Here is a 15,566-nt window from a genome sequence, read left to right on the forward strand (position 1 = left end):
GAGAGAGGGGGGCAGAGAGGGGAGCAGAAAGGGGGGCAGAGAGAGGAGCAGGAGAGAGGGGGCAGAGAGGGGAGCAGGAGAGAGGGGGGCAGAAAGGGGGAGCAGGAGAGGGGAGCAGAGAGAGGGACAGAGGGGGGAGCAGGAGAGAGGGGGCAGAGAGGGGAGCAGAGAGAGGGGAGCAGAGAGAGGAGCAGGAGAGAGGGGGGAGCAGGAGAGAGGGGGCAGAGAGAGGAGCAGGAGAGAGGGGGCAAAGAGGGGAGCAGAAAGGGGGGGCAGAGAGGGGAGCAGAAGAGAGGGGGCAGAGAGGGGAGCAGGAGAGAGGGGGGCAGAGAGGGGAGCAGGAGAGAGGGGGGCAGAGAGGGGAGCAGGAGAGAGGGGGGCAGAGAGGGGAGCAGAAAGGGGGGGCAGAGAGAGGGGCAGAGAGGGGAGCAGAGAGGGGGAGCAGGAGAGAGGGGGAAGCAGGAGAGAGGGGAGCAGAGAGGGGAGCAGGAGAGAGGGGGGAAGAGAGGGGAGCAGAAAGGGGGCAGAGAGAGGAGCAGGAGAGAGGGGGCAGAGAGGGGAGCAGGAGAGAGGGGGGCAGAGAGGGGGAGCAGGAGAGGGGAGCAGAGAGAGGGACAGAGGGGGGAGCAGGAGAGAGGGGGCAGAGAGGGGAGCAGAGAGAGGGGAGCAGAGAGAGGAGCAGGAGAGAGGGGGGCAGAGAGAGGGGCAGAGAGGGGGGCAGAGAGAGGAGCAGGAGAGAGGGGGGGCAGAGGGGGGAGCAGGAGAGAGGGGGCAGGAAAGAAGGGGGCAAAGAGGGGGCAGAGAGGGGAGCTGAAGATAGGGGAGCAAGAGAGAGGGAGGCAGAGAGAGGGGGCAGGGAGGGGAGCAGTCGAGAGAGGAGCAGCAGAGAGGGGGCAGAGATAGGGGAGCAGAGAGTGGAGCAGAGTGGGGGAGAGCAGCAGATGGGGGGAGAGGAGAGGGGAGTAGAGAGGGGGGGAAGAGAGGGGAGGGGAGTAGGGAGGGAAGTAGAGAGGGGAGTAGAGAGGGGGGGCAGAGAGGGAGCAGAGAGGGAGCAGAGAGGGGAGTAGAGAGGGGAGTAGAGAGGGGAGTAGAGAGGGTGGCAGAGAGGGGAGTAGAGAGGGGAGCAGGAGAGAGGGGGGGCAGAGACAGGAGGGCAGCTCACAGGAGGCACTATCCACAAGATCGGGGGTGGGGGTGAGAAATGTCCCACATTATACTTCATCTGCCATGCATTTGCCCACTCACCTAACCTATCCAAGTCACTCTACAGCCTCATAGCATCCTCCTCGCAGCTCACGCTGCCACCCAACTTAGTGTCATCCGCAAATTTGGAAATACTACATTTAATCCCCTCGTCTAAATCATTAATGTATAATGTAAACAGCTGGGGCCCCAGCACAGAACCTTGCGGTACCCCACTAGTCACTGCCTGCCATTCTGAAAAGTACCCATTTACTCCTACTCTTTGCTTCCTGTCTGCCAACCAGTTCTCAATCCACGTCAGCACACTACCCCCAATCCCATGTGCTTTAACTTTGCACATTAATCTCTGGTGTGGGACCTTGTCGAAAGCCTTCTGAAAGTCCAAATACACCACATCAACTGGTTCTCCCTTGTCCACTTGACTGGAAACATCCTCAAAAAATTCCAGAAGAGATGAGGAGAAACTTCTTCACTCAGAGAGTTGTTAACCTGTGGAATTCCCTGCCGCAGAGTGTTGGTGATGCCAGTTCATTGGATATATTCAAGAGGAAGTTAGATATGGCCCTTACGGCTAAGGGGATCAAGGGGTATGAAGAGAAAGCAGGAAAGGGGTACTGAGGGAATTATCAACCATAATCTTATTGAATGGGGGCTGCAGGCTCGAAGGCCCGAATGGCCTACTCCTGCATCTATTTTCTATGTTTCTGTTTCTATGTTAAAGGGGAGGGCCACTGCGCACTCTGCCGGTGCTAACGGGTGTTGCAAAAAGGGGCAATTTCAGTACCAGGGTGTACAGGCCGGGACTGAATTTCCTACACATGTCCAAACAGCAGCTTCTCAGGAGGCTCAGGCTGTCGCAGCCGGTGGTGGCAGACATCTTCAATCTCCTGAAACAAGACCTGCTCCCTGCTGGACCTGGTGGCCAAGCATTACGAGTGACTGTCAAAGACATTTGCCGGATCTTACATTTGGCAGCACACAAATGTATGAGTCAGGTTGTGGCTTGTTTTCCAGGGCCGGCAACTATGTCAACTTTGCCTGCGATGATACCAGTCAGAATGAGTGGGCGCTCAGGTTCGTGGCTGGCTTCCCACAGGCGGAAGGCGTTATCGACTGCACACACGTGGCAATCCTGGCACCTCCGGATCACCCAGGAGCATTCGTCAACCGGAAGGGCTTTCATTCCATCAATGTGCAGTGGGTGTGCATCCACAGAAAGATATTTCTGCGGGTATGCGCAAGATTCCTGGGGAGCTGCCGTGACGCATTCGTCCTGCGGCCGTCCAAGCTCCCTGATATCTTCAGACCTGCAAACTGACTTAAGGGGTGACTGCTCGGAGACAAGGGGGACACCAAAGACTGCACCACCTGCACCTGTGTAGAGGCAGACTCGGCCACTGGAGCTCAAGGCAGCATGTCGGGTACTGACTGAGGGGGGCTGGGGAACGGGTGAGACGTGGAAACACTTTGAGTGGAATCCCCACTTCCATATCCTCTTTCGCCATCATCTCTCTCATGGCCCGGCGCATTTCTGTTACCACTGTGCTGGAGGACATTTTGGTGCCGATCAGTGCGGCGCTGTAAGGTCAAGGCTAAAGTTTCTTTAGTCCTATTTAAGATGGCAGATATGTTGTCATCCAGAGTCTGCACGGCTATGGTCGGGGCATGCATAGCCTCATTTGATTGGAGCATTTGATGTCCCATGGAGCTGGCCACTCTATCTGTCATGTATTCAACTATCATTGTAACCCATGTATAAGCTGACCTAAGTTGTACACCTTGAGAACATTGACCACAAGGGGCGAACTTGTGGGAGACACTCCTAACCTGGACTTTCAGGTATAAAAGGGGAAGCTCCACCCACCTTCATCACTTGAGGTCTTGGTAATAAAGGTAACTGGTCACAGAGTGACCTTCTCTCAAGTATGGGCCTTGTGTGCATTTATACTATATAGTAAGGATATATCATTGGCGACGAGAAACTGGGATTTAAACCACGCAAGCATGGACACTAGCAGCACAGAAGAGAGGTACTGTTGGTGATGATTGGGACGACTTTATTGAGAGACTACAGCAAAGTTTTGTCACTAAGGAATGGTTGGGACAGGATTCGGCTGATAAACGCAGGGCTCATCTCCTGACGGTTTGTGGATCCAGAACGTACTCCCTGATGAAGGACCTTTTAGCGCCAGAGAGGCCGGCGGACAAGACGTTCGAAGAGCTCAGTAAGTTAATCGGGGAACACTTTAAACCGGCAAGCAGCATGCACATGGCGAGACACCGGTTTTACATGCACCGGTGGCGAGAAGGGCAAAGCGTTCTGGACTTCGTGGCAGACCTCCGCCGACTGGTGAGCCTATGTAAGTTCCCAGATGCATGCAGAGCGGAGATGCTGCGAGACTTTTTTATTGAGGGCATCGGACACGCTGGGGTTTTCAGGAAACTGATTGAGACCAAAGACTTGACCTTAGAAGCGGCGGCTCTGATAGCCCAGACATTTATCTCAGGGGAGCAAGAGACCAGAATGATGTATAACAAAAATCTTGGCTCAAATGCAGCAAACGACCAGGGAGTCAACATTGTTAATGCAGCACACAGTTCTCTAGGCAGACAAGGGCAATCGCTCATGCCCCAGCATGCAGTCAAACCCAAAGGGGGAATTCAACAGAGACAATGGCTAGCTGAACGGCGATTCGTGACATTGCAATGGACAATGCGGCCAGTAATGGGGCCATCAACACCTGTTAATGGTGCACTTAAGGACAGTTACAGAGACAGTCAGAGACGATTGACTGGTAATGGACCTTTTGTTTCCAACAACGGGGCCTCCAGCTCATGCTGGAGTTGAGGAGGCAAACACCCACCCAGAGCTTGCCGGTATCAGCAATATACCTGCAGAAACTGCAACATCAGCGGTCACTTGGCGCATATGTGCAGGAAGCCTGCAGCCAGGGTGATGTACGAGGAGGATTGGCCCGATGTAAGCCCTACAAGGCCAAATGAATACTGGGGGAAATCGCTGGAAGCTGAAGTTCAGCGAGTTCATGTGGAGCACATATACAGTTCATATACCAGGACGCCACCGATAATGATGAAAGTGCTCCTCAATGGCATCCCAGTATTAATGGAGCTAGACACGGGGGCCAGCCAGTACCTGATGAGTAACAAACAGTTCGAAAGGTTGTGGGTGTCCAAGGCCAAGAGGCCAAAATTATTGCCGATTGACGCACAGCTACGGACATATACAAAGGAGATCATTCCGGTGCTAGGCAGCGCCACGGTAGTCGTGACCCACAAAAATTCAGAGAACAGGTTGCCACTATGGATTGACCTGGGGGATGGTCCCGCACTACTGGGGAAGAGTTGGCTTGCTGTCATGAACTGGAAATGGGGCGATGTCAATGCAATTTCTTCTGTGGAGCGAGTATCATGCTCACAGGTCCTGGAAGATTTGACTCATTATTTCAACTCGGCATCGGCACTTTCATGGGGACCAAGGTAGTGATTCACATAAACCCGGACGCCAGGCCAGTACACCACAAGGCCAGAGCGGTGCCGCATGTGATGTGGGAAAAGATAGAATGCAAATTGGACCGCCTGCTGAGGGAAGGCATCATCTCGCCAGTCGAATTCAGTGACTGGGCGAGCCCGATCATGCCGGTGCTCAAGGCGGATGGGTCGGTCAGGATATGTGGCGATTGCAAGGCCACCATCATTCAGGTGTCACTCCAAGACCAGTACCTGCTACCGAGAGCGGAGGACCTCTTTGCAACGCTATCCGGTGGCAAACATTTTTCAAAATTGGACCTGACCTCAGCTTACATGACCCAGGAGCTGGCGAGTGAGTCGAAGAAGCTGACCACCATCACGACACACAAGGAGTTGTTTGAGTATAACAGATGTCTGTTCGTGATTCGTTCGGCCGCCTTGATCTTTCAGCGAAATATGGAAAGTCTCCTCAAGTCGATTCCAGGGACGGTGGTTTTTCAAGACGACATCCTCATCATGGGTCGCGATACTGAAGAACACCTCCACAACCTGGAGGAGGAGCTACGCAGACTGGACCGGGTAGGGCTGCGACTGAAAAAGGCAAAGTGCGTCTTCTTAGCTCCAGAGGTAGGATTCCTGGGGAGGAGGGTAGCAGCAGACGGGATCAGACCTACTGCATCCAAAACGGAAGCGATCCAGAGAGCACCCAGACCCCGTAACACGACGGAGCTGCGTTCGTTCCTGGGGCTCCTGAACTATTTTGGTAACTTTCTTCCCAAATTGAGCACACTGTTAAACCCGCTATACGTGCTCCTACGCAAAGGTCGCGATTGGGTCTGGGGGGACAGCCAGGAAAGGGCTTTTGATAGAGCACGCAATTTGTTATGCTCCAACAAACTGTTAATGTTATATGACCCGTGTAAGAAACTTGTTTTAATGTGCGATGCATCGTCCTATGAGGTCGGGTGTGTGTTACAGCATGTGAATGCCAATGGTCAGTTACAGCCGGTAGCTTATGCCTCCAGAAGTCTGTCCCAGGCAGAAAGGTGCTACGGGATGGTAGAAAAAAAAGCGCTAGCATGTGCGTATGCAGTAAAAAAAAAAGCACCAGTACCTGTTTGGCAGGAAATTTGAGCTGGAAACAGATCACAAACCCCTAACATCCCTTTTGGCCGACAACAAGGCCATAAATGCGAATGCATCGGCCCGCATACAGAGGGGGCACTCACGTCAGCCGCCTATGACTGCACAATTCGACACAGACTGGGCACTGAAAACTGCGCCGATGCACTCAGCAGGCTCCCACTAGCCACCACTGATGGGGCAACTGAGCATGATGCTAAGATGGTCATGGCTGTTGAAGCTTTCGAAAGCGAAGGCTCACCTGTGACAGCCCGTCAGATTAAAGTCTGGACAAATAAAGACCCGCTACTGTCTTTAGTTAAGAAATGTGTCCTGAATGGGGACTGGGCAGCCACTTACGGGGCATGCCCTGAGGAGTTTAAACCGTTTCATAGGCGCTAGGATGAACTCTCGATTCAGACTGATTGCCTACTGTGGGGAAACCGACTAGTCATGCCCCAGATGGGCAGAGAGGTGTTTATTAGAGAACTTCACAATGAGCACCAGGGCATTGTCATGATGAAGGCAATTGCCAGGTCACACGTTTGGTGGCCAGGGATAGGTGCAAACCTGGAACTTTGTGTTCGCAGGTGCAACACGTGTGCTCAGCTAGGCAACACACCCAGGGAAGCCCTCTTAGCCCCTGGTCCTGACCCGCCAAGCCATGGTCACGCATCCATGTGGACTATGCAGGTCCTTTCATGGGAAAAATGTTTTTGGTTGTCGTAGATGCCTACTCCAAATGGATTGAGTGTGCCATTTTAAATTCAAGCACATCCTCTGCCACAGTAGAAAGTCTACGGGCAATGTTCGCCACCCATGGTCTACCGGATGTCTTGGTCAGCAACAATGGCCTGTGCTTCACAAGCACTGAATTCCAGGACTTCATGGCAGGCAATGGAATCAACCATGTCAGAACGGCACCGTTCAAGCCGGCCTCAAATGGCCAGGCGGAACGAGCAGTGCAGATAATCAAACAGGGGATGCTCAGAATCCAAGGGGGTTCCCTACAAAGCCGCTTATCACGCCTCCTGTTGGTCAATAGATCCCGACCACACTCGCTCACAGGGGTTCCACCCGCAGAGCTGCTAATGAAAAGGACGCTCAAAACCAGGTTATCCCTTATACACCCTACTATGAAAGAAATTGTTGAGAGCAGGCGTCAGTCACAATGTGACTACCTTGACAGGAATGCGAGGGTGCGATGTATTGATGTCAATTACCCTGTTTTTGTCCTTAATTACGCTGCAGGGCCCAAATGGCTTGCAGGCACTGTGATTGCCAAAGAGGGGAATAGGGTTTTGGTAGTTAAACTTACCAATGGACAAATCTGCCGCAAACACGTGGATCAAATTAAAAGGAGGTTCAGCAACCCCATAGAAGAAGCAGAGGAAGAACACGACGTAGAGTTTACTCCACCACAGGTAACTGAACACCGGAACCAAGTGGAGGATAGCCTAGTTACTGTAGGCAGTCCGGACAGGCCTGAGGCACCGCAAACAGCAGACACTCAGGCCAGCACCCAACAACCGGAGCCCCAACTCAGGTGCTCTACAAGGGAGCGTAAAGCACCAGAGAGATTTAACCTGTGATCCCAATAAGACTTTGCGGGGGAGGTGATGTCATGTATTCAACTATCATTGTAACCCATGTATAAGCTGACCTAAATTGTGCACCTTGAGAACATTGACCACAAGGGGCGAACTTGTGGGAGACACTCCTAACCTGGACTTTCAGGTATAAAAGGGGAAGCTCCACCCACCTTCATCACTTGAGGTTTTGGTAATAAAGGTAACTGGTCACAGAGTGACCTTCTCTCAAGTATGGGCCTTGTGTGCATTTATACTGTATAGTAAGGATATATCACTATCCATGCAAGAACACATCATCCCGATGCCCTGCAACATCAACTCATTCATGCTTGAGGCCAACTCCTCCATTCTCCCTGAAAAGGTCGGCTTGAAAGGCTTGTCAGTGCATCGCACAACTTCTGCTGCTGCTCGCTAATTCTCCGATTCATCGACGGCCCCCGGGAACAACATTTGTGTCCAGCTGGGCAGAGTTTGGAGAGTTTGGACGCGGTCTCTCCACAGCTGTCCCGACACCACCATCTGCTCTTGCTCACTTGTGAAATATGACTCACCAGGTGAATACCCAACTACCAGTCGAAGTGGCCCCACCCATGTGTGATACCTGAGCTGGCGCCTGGTCTGCATGAGTCCTGTGACAGGGCACCCTCAGAAGGACTCGGCTCCTCTGAGGAATTGCCATTTACAACCTCCATCGACTTCTGCTGGATGTATGAAAGCCCTGTCAGTGATAAAAGACATGAATTATCACTGGCAAGGTAAGAATATTGCAAGTTATCATTTTGAAGATGATCTTGTTTCATTCAATATTGATTGAGGGCCATATGACATGTGGGTCGCTGATATCTGATCGTGTCACCAGGTAGCTGGGAGCTCCCCGTCTCCCCATCTCCGACGTCCAGGGACACCAAAACTCCACTTATCTCCAGCGCCTCCTTCTCTGCAGTTGTGAACTGGGAAATTAGTGGCGGACCCTCTCCAGTTCTCTCCCCCTCCCTCGTGTACTGTGCTCCCTCCTCCTGCAATGAGGGAAAGAGATGTATGAGTGAGTGCAATGGCATGTGCTCACCTGATGGATGGAGTGCCTTTGGTAAGGGTGACATTGGGGGAGAGGCATGACATTGCCTCAGGATGAGGGTGAGCGTGAGTGGTGGATGGGCAGGTGGGGAAGTGGATACAGGAGAAGGATGGGTGCACCTGCAAGGTAAGTGGGTGTGAGGAGTGATGTGCTGAAGTCGGCTTGAGAAGGTAGAGTGAAGGAGTGGGTTGATGAGCAAAGCAGGATCTAGGTGACTGTGCCCACTGCACTCACCTTTCCTTCTCTGCTCAGGTAATTGAAGCGCTTTCTGTATTGGATCCAGGAACGTGGCACCACGCGCCTGCTTCTCTTCTTATGCAATCCCTCGGAGTCGAGAATGACTTGCTTCCACATTCAAAACGAGTTCTCAGGTGACTGTTGAGTCCGATGCGGGACCTACAGTCTCTGTCACAGGTGGGGCAGACGGTGTTTGAAGGGACGTTGGTTGAAGGGACGGGTGGGTGGGGTGCTTGGGTTGTCGTGCGCTCCTTCCGCTGTTTGCGCTTGGTCTCCGCTTCCGCCCGGTGAAGAGACTCGAGGTGTTTGACGCCTTCCCGGATGCTACTCCTGCTGCTGACCTCCTTGGCAACCACCAACCACGCCTTCTTTGTCTCAGCAGTAGGGTTCGTCCTCCCGTTACCAGGGAAGGCTATCTCCCTCCGGCTCCTCACAGCTCCCCGCAGCACATCCAGGGAGGCGCCCATGCAGCAGAGCACAGCCTTTACCCGTCTCGACTCCATTGCAATACTTCCTCATCACGCCCACTGCCGTGGATTGGACACCACACCTGGAAATAAAATTACAATGAGTTGGCTCAGTTAAAAAGCCACTGACAGACGCGCTGAACTTATTTTTGGGTTTCCCGCGCAATATCGGATCCCCCCATCCCGCTCCCAACACGTCACCGAATAAATATCGGGGCCAAAGTGTCTTGGTAACAGAGACATAAAATACTTTTTTTCTATACACCACTTGGACTTTATCTTAAAGTTACCACAATTTTAAAAAGATATTTCCATAAATGTCACAGTTTAATTAATTAATTTGATTTATTATCGTAGGAAATGATTATCAAAAAGTAATGCTTTAACACTGTCCCCTAGCTGCTCGGAACTTCATTACACAGTCCGTGCAGGACGACTGAACTCAACGATGGATGTGGTTATTATTGTTGTCTCTTGTATGGATCATGGACCCACTTCTAAATTGAGCCTTTTTCGAGACTAAGGTTTTGGCAGAACATAAAGACTACTTAATTTACTGAATGACAGGCAAATGTTAAGTATTCTGAAAAATCTACAGACTCAAAATGAACGCAGAGACCATCTGACCATTCATTATTCAGACTCAGGGTTTTGTATTCATCTCCAGGGCCATATTTTGCTCTCCATACATTCCATATTTTACTGTATGGTAAATGGCTCCAATACCCAATCAACTCTATGTGACTGACCAACACCCCTTTCATGTTTTATTATGATGATAAAGGTGTTGTTCACTTTGGATGTTCAGACAGAAAATGATATTTTAAATGATTTTATAGTAAGTTTGCAAACAGATCATTATCCTTCTGACCCGAAAGGCCTGACTGCTTAATCATTACAGTCGCAGGATAAACATGATACTCCTTTCAATGGTAACACTTTACAAAAAGCTCAATTATTTGGCCAATAATTCACTACACAGGAGGTTAATTATTATTTATTGGTTCAATCACCTACTCATTTGACTTATCTTGTTCACTGATACTGTACAATTCCAAGCAGCTCTCAGAACCTTCATTTGCATTCCTAGCTCCCTGGTGTCATTGCAAAAGATCACGAAAGGAATAGGGAGAGATAAGAAGGAGGAATTTTCTGAGATTGTGCGGGTTTTCCAGTGTAAGTGAGGCAGGCAGTCGGTGATAGTTTGGGTAGAGACCTGCCCTCTCCTATCAGGTCTCCATCCTCGTGTGCCCCTGGAGCAAATTCCGGTATCACTTCGGGCAACACAAAATAAGGCAGCAATGATGGAGTGAAAAAATAGATTTTTATTTGTGTTTAATTTTTGACTTAGAATCAAACATAGCACAGAAGGAGGCCATTCGGTCCATCGTGCCTCTTTGGTAATTAATCCTACTCTGCCGCTCATTCCCCATAGCAATTCTTTTCCCTTCAAGTATTTATCTAATTCCCTTTTGGAAGTTACTATTGATTCCGTTTCCTTTCAAGCAGTGCATTCCAGATCACAACTCGCTGTGTAAAAAAATGTTTCCTCATGTCGCCTCTGGTTCTTTTGCCAATCTCCTTAAATCTGCAACTTCTGGTTACTGACCCTTCTGCCACTGGAAACAGTTTCCCTATGTTTACTCTATCAAAGCCATTCATCATTGTGAACACCTCTATTAAATCTCTTAATCTTCTCTGCTCTAAGGCGAACACCCCCAGCTTCTCCAGTCTCTCCACATAACTGAAGTCCCTCATCCCTGGTACTATTCTAGTCATCCCTTGAGCACCCTCGCTAAGGCCTTCACATCCTTCCTAAAATGTGATGCCCAGAATTGAACAAGGATGCTGGGTCAGTTTTTTGGCTGCAGCCTGCGGCACTGTATAAGAACTGAGCATCAGTTGTATAGGGCTATATATAGAGAGAAAATGAGTCTTTATATTTTTATGCATCAAGAAGGATAGTGAGGTGCATGAATTATTTTTTTATGCTACATGCTGTTTGACCACTTGTTTTCTTTAAATAAAACTAGCTGTTGATTTAGAGCCTGTTTTTTTGGTGTCATAAAGTGTTCGCTCAGTCCACCCTTCAAAGAGAGGACACTTTACATGATGGTGTGTGATATATTCCAGTAGCTGGTGTACAGTGTAAGGGATCTCTGTTGTAATCGAGCGCCTTCATATTAATAACCAACTACTGACAATCCTCCTTAGAGGGGAGATAACCGGCATCCATTGTGAGTCAAGATGGTAATGAGGTGACCAATCTGCCCCTTATCTCTCCCGTTTTAGATAAATGGGTTGTGTCTCTATGGAAACAGATTATGTACTCTAATTTTGGACAATCAGAAATTTTACCTGTGTACATTTCTCACTAGCTTGATTCAAAGATTCTTAATCATACTGATAGATTTTCATGTGTGTCAGACACCTCCTAACACCATAACATGCTTTGTACCATTCAGTGCAGTTACAAAGAGGGAGGAATGAGAAAAGGTCATGTGAATTTGTGCTCCTAGCCTGGAGTGTTGCACATCAGGAGCACAGATCAGCGTGTTGGGATTTCCAACCTGCACGCTTCTCACTGGAAGTACTCATAGAATCTTACAGCACAGAAGGAGGCCATTCGGCCCATTGCGCCTGTATTTTATAGTCCCTTCAACACTCTTAGTTCAACTTAGCTCTATTTATTTGGGAGATCTGACAGCCATGTGGAGCTTAAGATGGCATTCCTTCACAGACCCTCTCTCTCAATACAGCTCCCTATACCTTCTATCTAGAGGGCGCTATACATTATATCGATACCTCCTAGCTAGAGGGCACTATACATTATCTCGTTACATCTTTCCTTTCATAAGAAACAAAAATGAATTAACATTAGCTTCAATATAAACGGGTAGTTAACTTCTTATGAATACATGTATTAAACAACAACAAGTTTAACAAACAACCAGAAAACTCTTGTCTTATTAATTCTTTATCCAAGTGTCCAGTGTCTATGATTTCTTATTTCTGTACATAGTGCTCCAGATATTTTGGTGTTGTGCGGATTCTGTTGCTTCGCCTCAAAATGGTTGTTTCAGTGGTGTTCTGTGCACCGATCGCTTTAGTCCCTTTATCAGTGCTCTGAGGGGAAATATCAGGCAACATATCCCTGTTTTCACGTGTTGTCGTTGAAGTGTTATTCCGTGTGTTAGTTGACTGTGTAGTCAGAGGATCGTGTGTGGATGTCACTGAGACTTCTGGAGTTTCCATGAATGTCTCAATGCTCTTTCTCAGATGTTTCCTATTTCTGTGATACTCACGGCCATCTTCTGTAATGACCCTATATGATCGAATGCCGACTTGTATCTGAACCTGAGCTTTTTGCCATTCTTTGCTTTCTCGCGTTTGTTTGAATCTCACTGTTTCTCCTTCCTGGAGTGTAGGAAGTGCTGTTGCACCTCTGTTGTAGTAATGTGCTTGTCTGACATGGTTCCTTTCTTTGTTGACGATGACGTCATGTATGATTCTTGGTTTGAGTAGTTAATTTACAATTAGGATGTTTGTCTTTGTGCGGCGACCGAGCAGACATTGTGCTAGCGAACTATCAAGGCCTTCAATTGGTGTGTTTCATCAGATGAGAAGGTTCATGTAAAAGTCACCACAGTCTTTCTTTGTTTTCTTGATTAACCGCTTTGCGAGCTTAACCGTGTTCTCAACTTTTCCGTTGCCTTGTGAATATTCTGGTGAGCTTGTTGCATGATCGAATCCATATTCTGGGGCAAAGTTTGTAAACTGTTGTGAGTTGAAGGGAGGTCCATTGTCGGATTGAACCTTGTCTGGAATACCATGGTTAGAGAAGTGTTTCTTGAGGTGTTTGATGATGACAGTGGCATCTTTCTTTCCATGCAGATTGTCTATCACGAAATAGTCCAAGTAGTCGCCCACTGTGCATAAGTAGCCTTTGCCATCGAGTGTGAATATGTCACAACCAATCTCTGAGGGCGGTAGTGACTTATCAATGATTCTTTTGGTTGGCTCGAATGACAGGTGTTATCTGTTTCACACTTTGAAACATAGTCTTTTATGTCACTGTTCAGTCCTGGCCAGTAAACGGATTCTCCGCCACGTCAAAGAGTGCTCTCGACGCCAGTGTGAGCAGCATGAAGTCGCTAACGAATGTCGGATCTCAGGGCTTTTGGTATGACACAGCATAGTCTTTGAAGACCATGCCACCCTGTGTTGTGAGATTGTCACAAACTTTGAAGTATGCATGCGTTTCAGGCGGGCATTCATGTGTCATTTCTGCCCATCCCGTTGTGATTTGTTGTATGACCAGTTGTAGTGTGGAGTCGCTTGCAGTTGCGCATTATATGGTAGTCAGTCCTTGTTTGGAGAGTGGGAAAAAGTCCACCATGTGGATACATTCCACTGTAATTTCTGTTGGTGATCTCTTCACCTTTTCGAGGTATGCACGCGAGGGGGTATCTGCTTGGTACATTTCTTTTCCTGGTTGATACTTTATTTCGACGTCATATTGGTTGAGCTGAATGAGCAGATGTTGTAGTCGCTTGGGTGCTGCAAATAACAGCGTGCATCGTATAGCAACCAAAGGCTTATGGTCTGTCCATAGCGTGATCTTGCGACTGTATACATATTGATGGTTTCGTTCCATTCCGAAGACTTGAGCAAGCAGCTCCTTTTCAATTTGAGAGTATCGCGTTTCTGCTGGAGTGAGCGCTCGGCTCGCGTATGCAATTGGTTATCCCTATTGCAGAAGGACGAACCCACGGCCCTTGCTCAAAGTATCTCCTTGACCTTTGGTTGCAAGTTTGTGGTCAAAGTACCTGAGCACCGGAGAATCTGTCACGTGTTGTTTGATAGCTTCAAACGCTTTGGGCTAGACTTTCCATTATCATGCAGATTGCCCAATAATGGGCATTATTTCCAGCGTTGACATTTATCATGGGTTTTCAGATCGCTAGATTATCGCCTATTTTCAAACCCCTAGTTTCCACTTTATAAAATGGGCGTAAGCGGGAGCGATGTGAAATGGGCGTTAGCAGTATTTTTTCTTCTGTCGTAAAATGTCGGCGTCTATAGCAATGCCATAGCAACAGTCTTTTCCCGTGCTTTAGGAGGTCAGGGGTCATCAATACTTGCGCAGAAAAGGAGAGAGAGAGAGAGAGCACAGAGGAAGCGAAAGCTTGTGTGAATTTGTTGTGTGGTGTTTGTGGTTTGTTTGGCTGTTGTGGAAGTTTGGAACGAATTTTATGAGGAGAACTCATAAAAAATAACACTATTTCGTTTTGTGAGACAAAAATATCTGTCACAAAAAGAAACATAAAATGGAAGGCATGGAGGAGGCGAGAAAGCAGGCGGGTGAGGGCAGTGAGGTTGGAGAGGAATTGGAGATGGGAGGATGAAAAAGTGCAAGGAGATTCTCGGACGAGGCAAATGCTGTCCTCCTGCAGGAGGTGGAGTCACATTGGGGTCAATTGACCCGGGGTGGGCGTGGGAAGCCCACCCCAAAGGTTCATCAGAAGATTTGGGCCAAAATCGCTGAGGTGGTCTCGTCAGTGACACACGAGGTGCATGAGGGCAACCTGTGCTGCAAGCGCTGGAACGACCTTGTCGGTTCCGACAGAGTAAGTATTACATTTATTTACATTTACTTATATATTTATATAATTGGAGTTGTAAGTGTATTGAGTAAATAAATTCAGAATCTGATGTATTGCAGTTAGACCGGTAATATTTTACTCAAATCCTACGTTTACGGTGTACGTGTTTAGGTTAATAATGATAATAATAACAATTATAACATCTGTCAGTTATGTGTTGAATCAGTATCTGTGAGAGTACCTAGCAATGAAATCAAGCAATCTTCTTATGCCATGTTGTGCTGTTGTTACCTTTTACAGAAGAAGCTTTCAAAGAATAGGGCCGAGCAGCAGCGCACGGCTGGTTCCCACCAGTGATGTGTGAGCTGACGGACATTGAAGAGCGGGTGCTGGCACTAGTGGGGATCCACCCCCGGCCGGCCTCGCGTGCAGCAGCAGAACCTGATGTTATGCCATGTGAGTAAATTATGCACCATTGCGTGATGTAAAGTCAATAGATGCCACACCCACTCATATCGTACAATATATGATAGATGATTGATGAAAGTGTTACATAATTAATGATGGGCTCATGAAAATCACTGTAATGCAGAATTTGGTTGTGTTCATTAAATGTGGTGATTATTTTGATAGCGGTAGTGCTGTTCTCGTGCATATGCTGTGTGTAGCGTTTGAATCACCCTGTGACCCCAGCACCCCCTTCTCCTCTAATTACCTAATTTATGTTTTGCAGCTCAGCCAAGAGCGCAGCCAACAGCACTGAGGCAAGGTGATG

This window comes from Pristiophorus japonicus, chromosome 17 (genome assembly GCF_044704955.1).
Source record: "Pristiophorus japonicus isolate sPriJap1 chromosome 17, sPriJap1.hap1, whole genome shotgun sequence".
Classification (NCBI taxonomy): Eukaryota; Metazoa; Chordata; class Chondrichthyes; family Pristiophoridae; genus Pristiophorus; species Pristiophorus japonicus.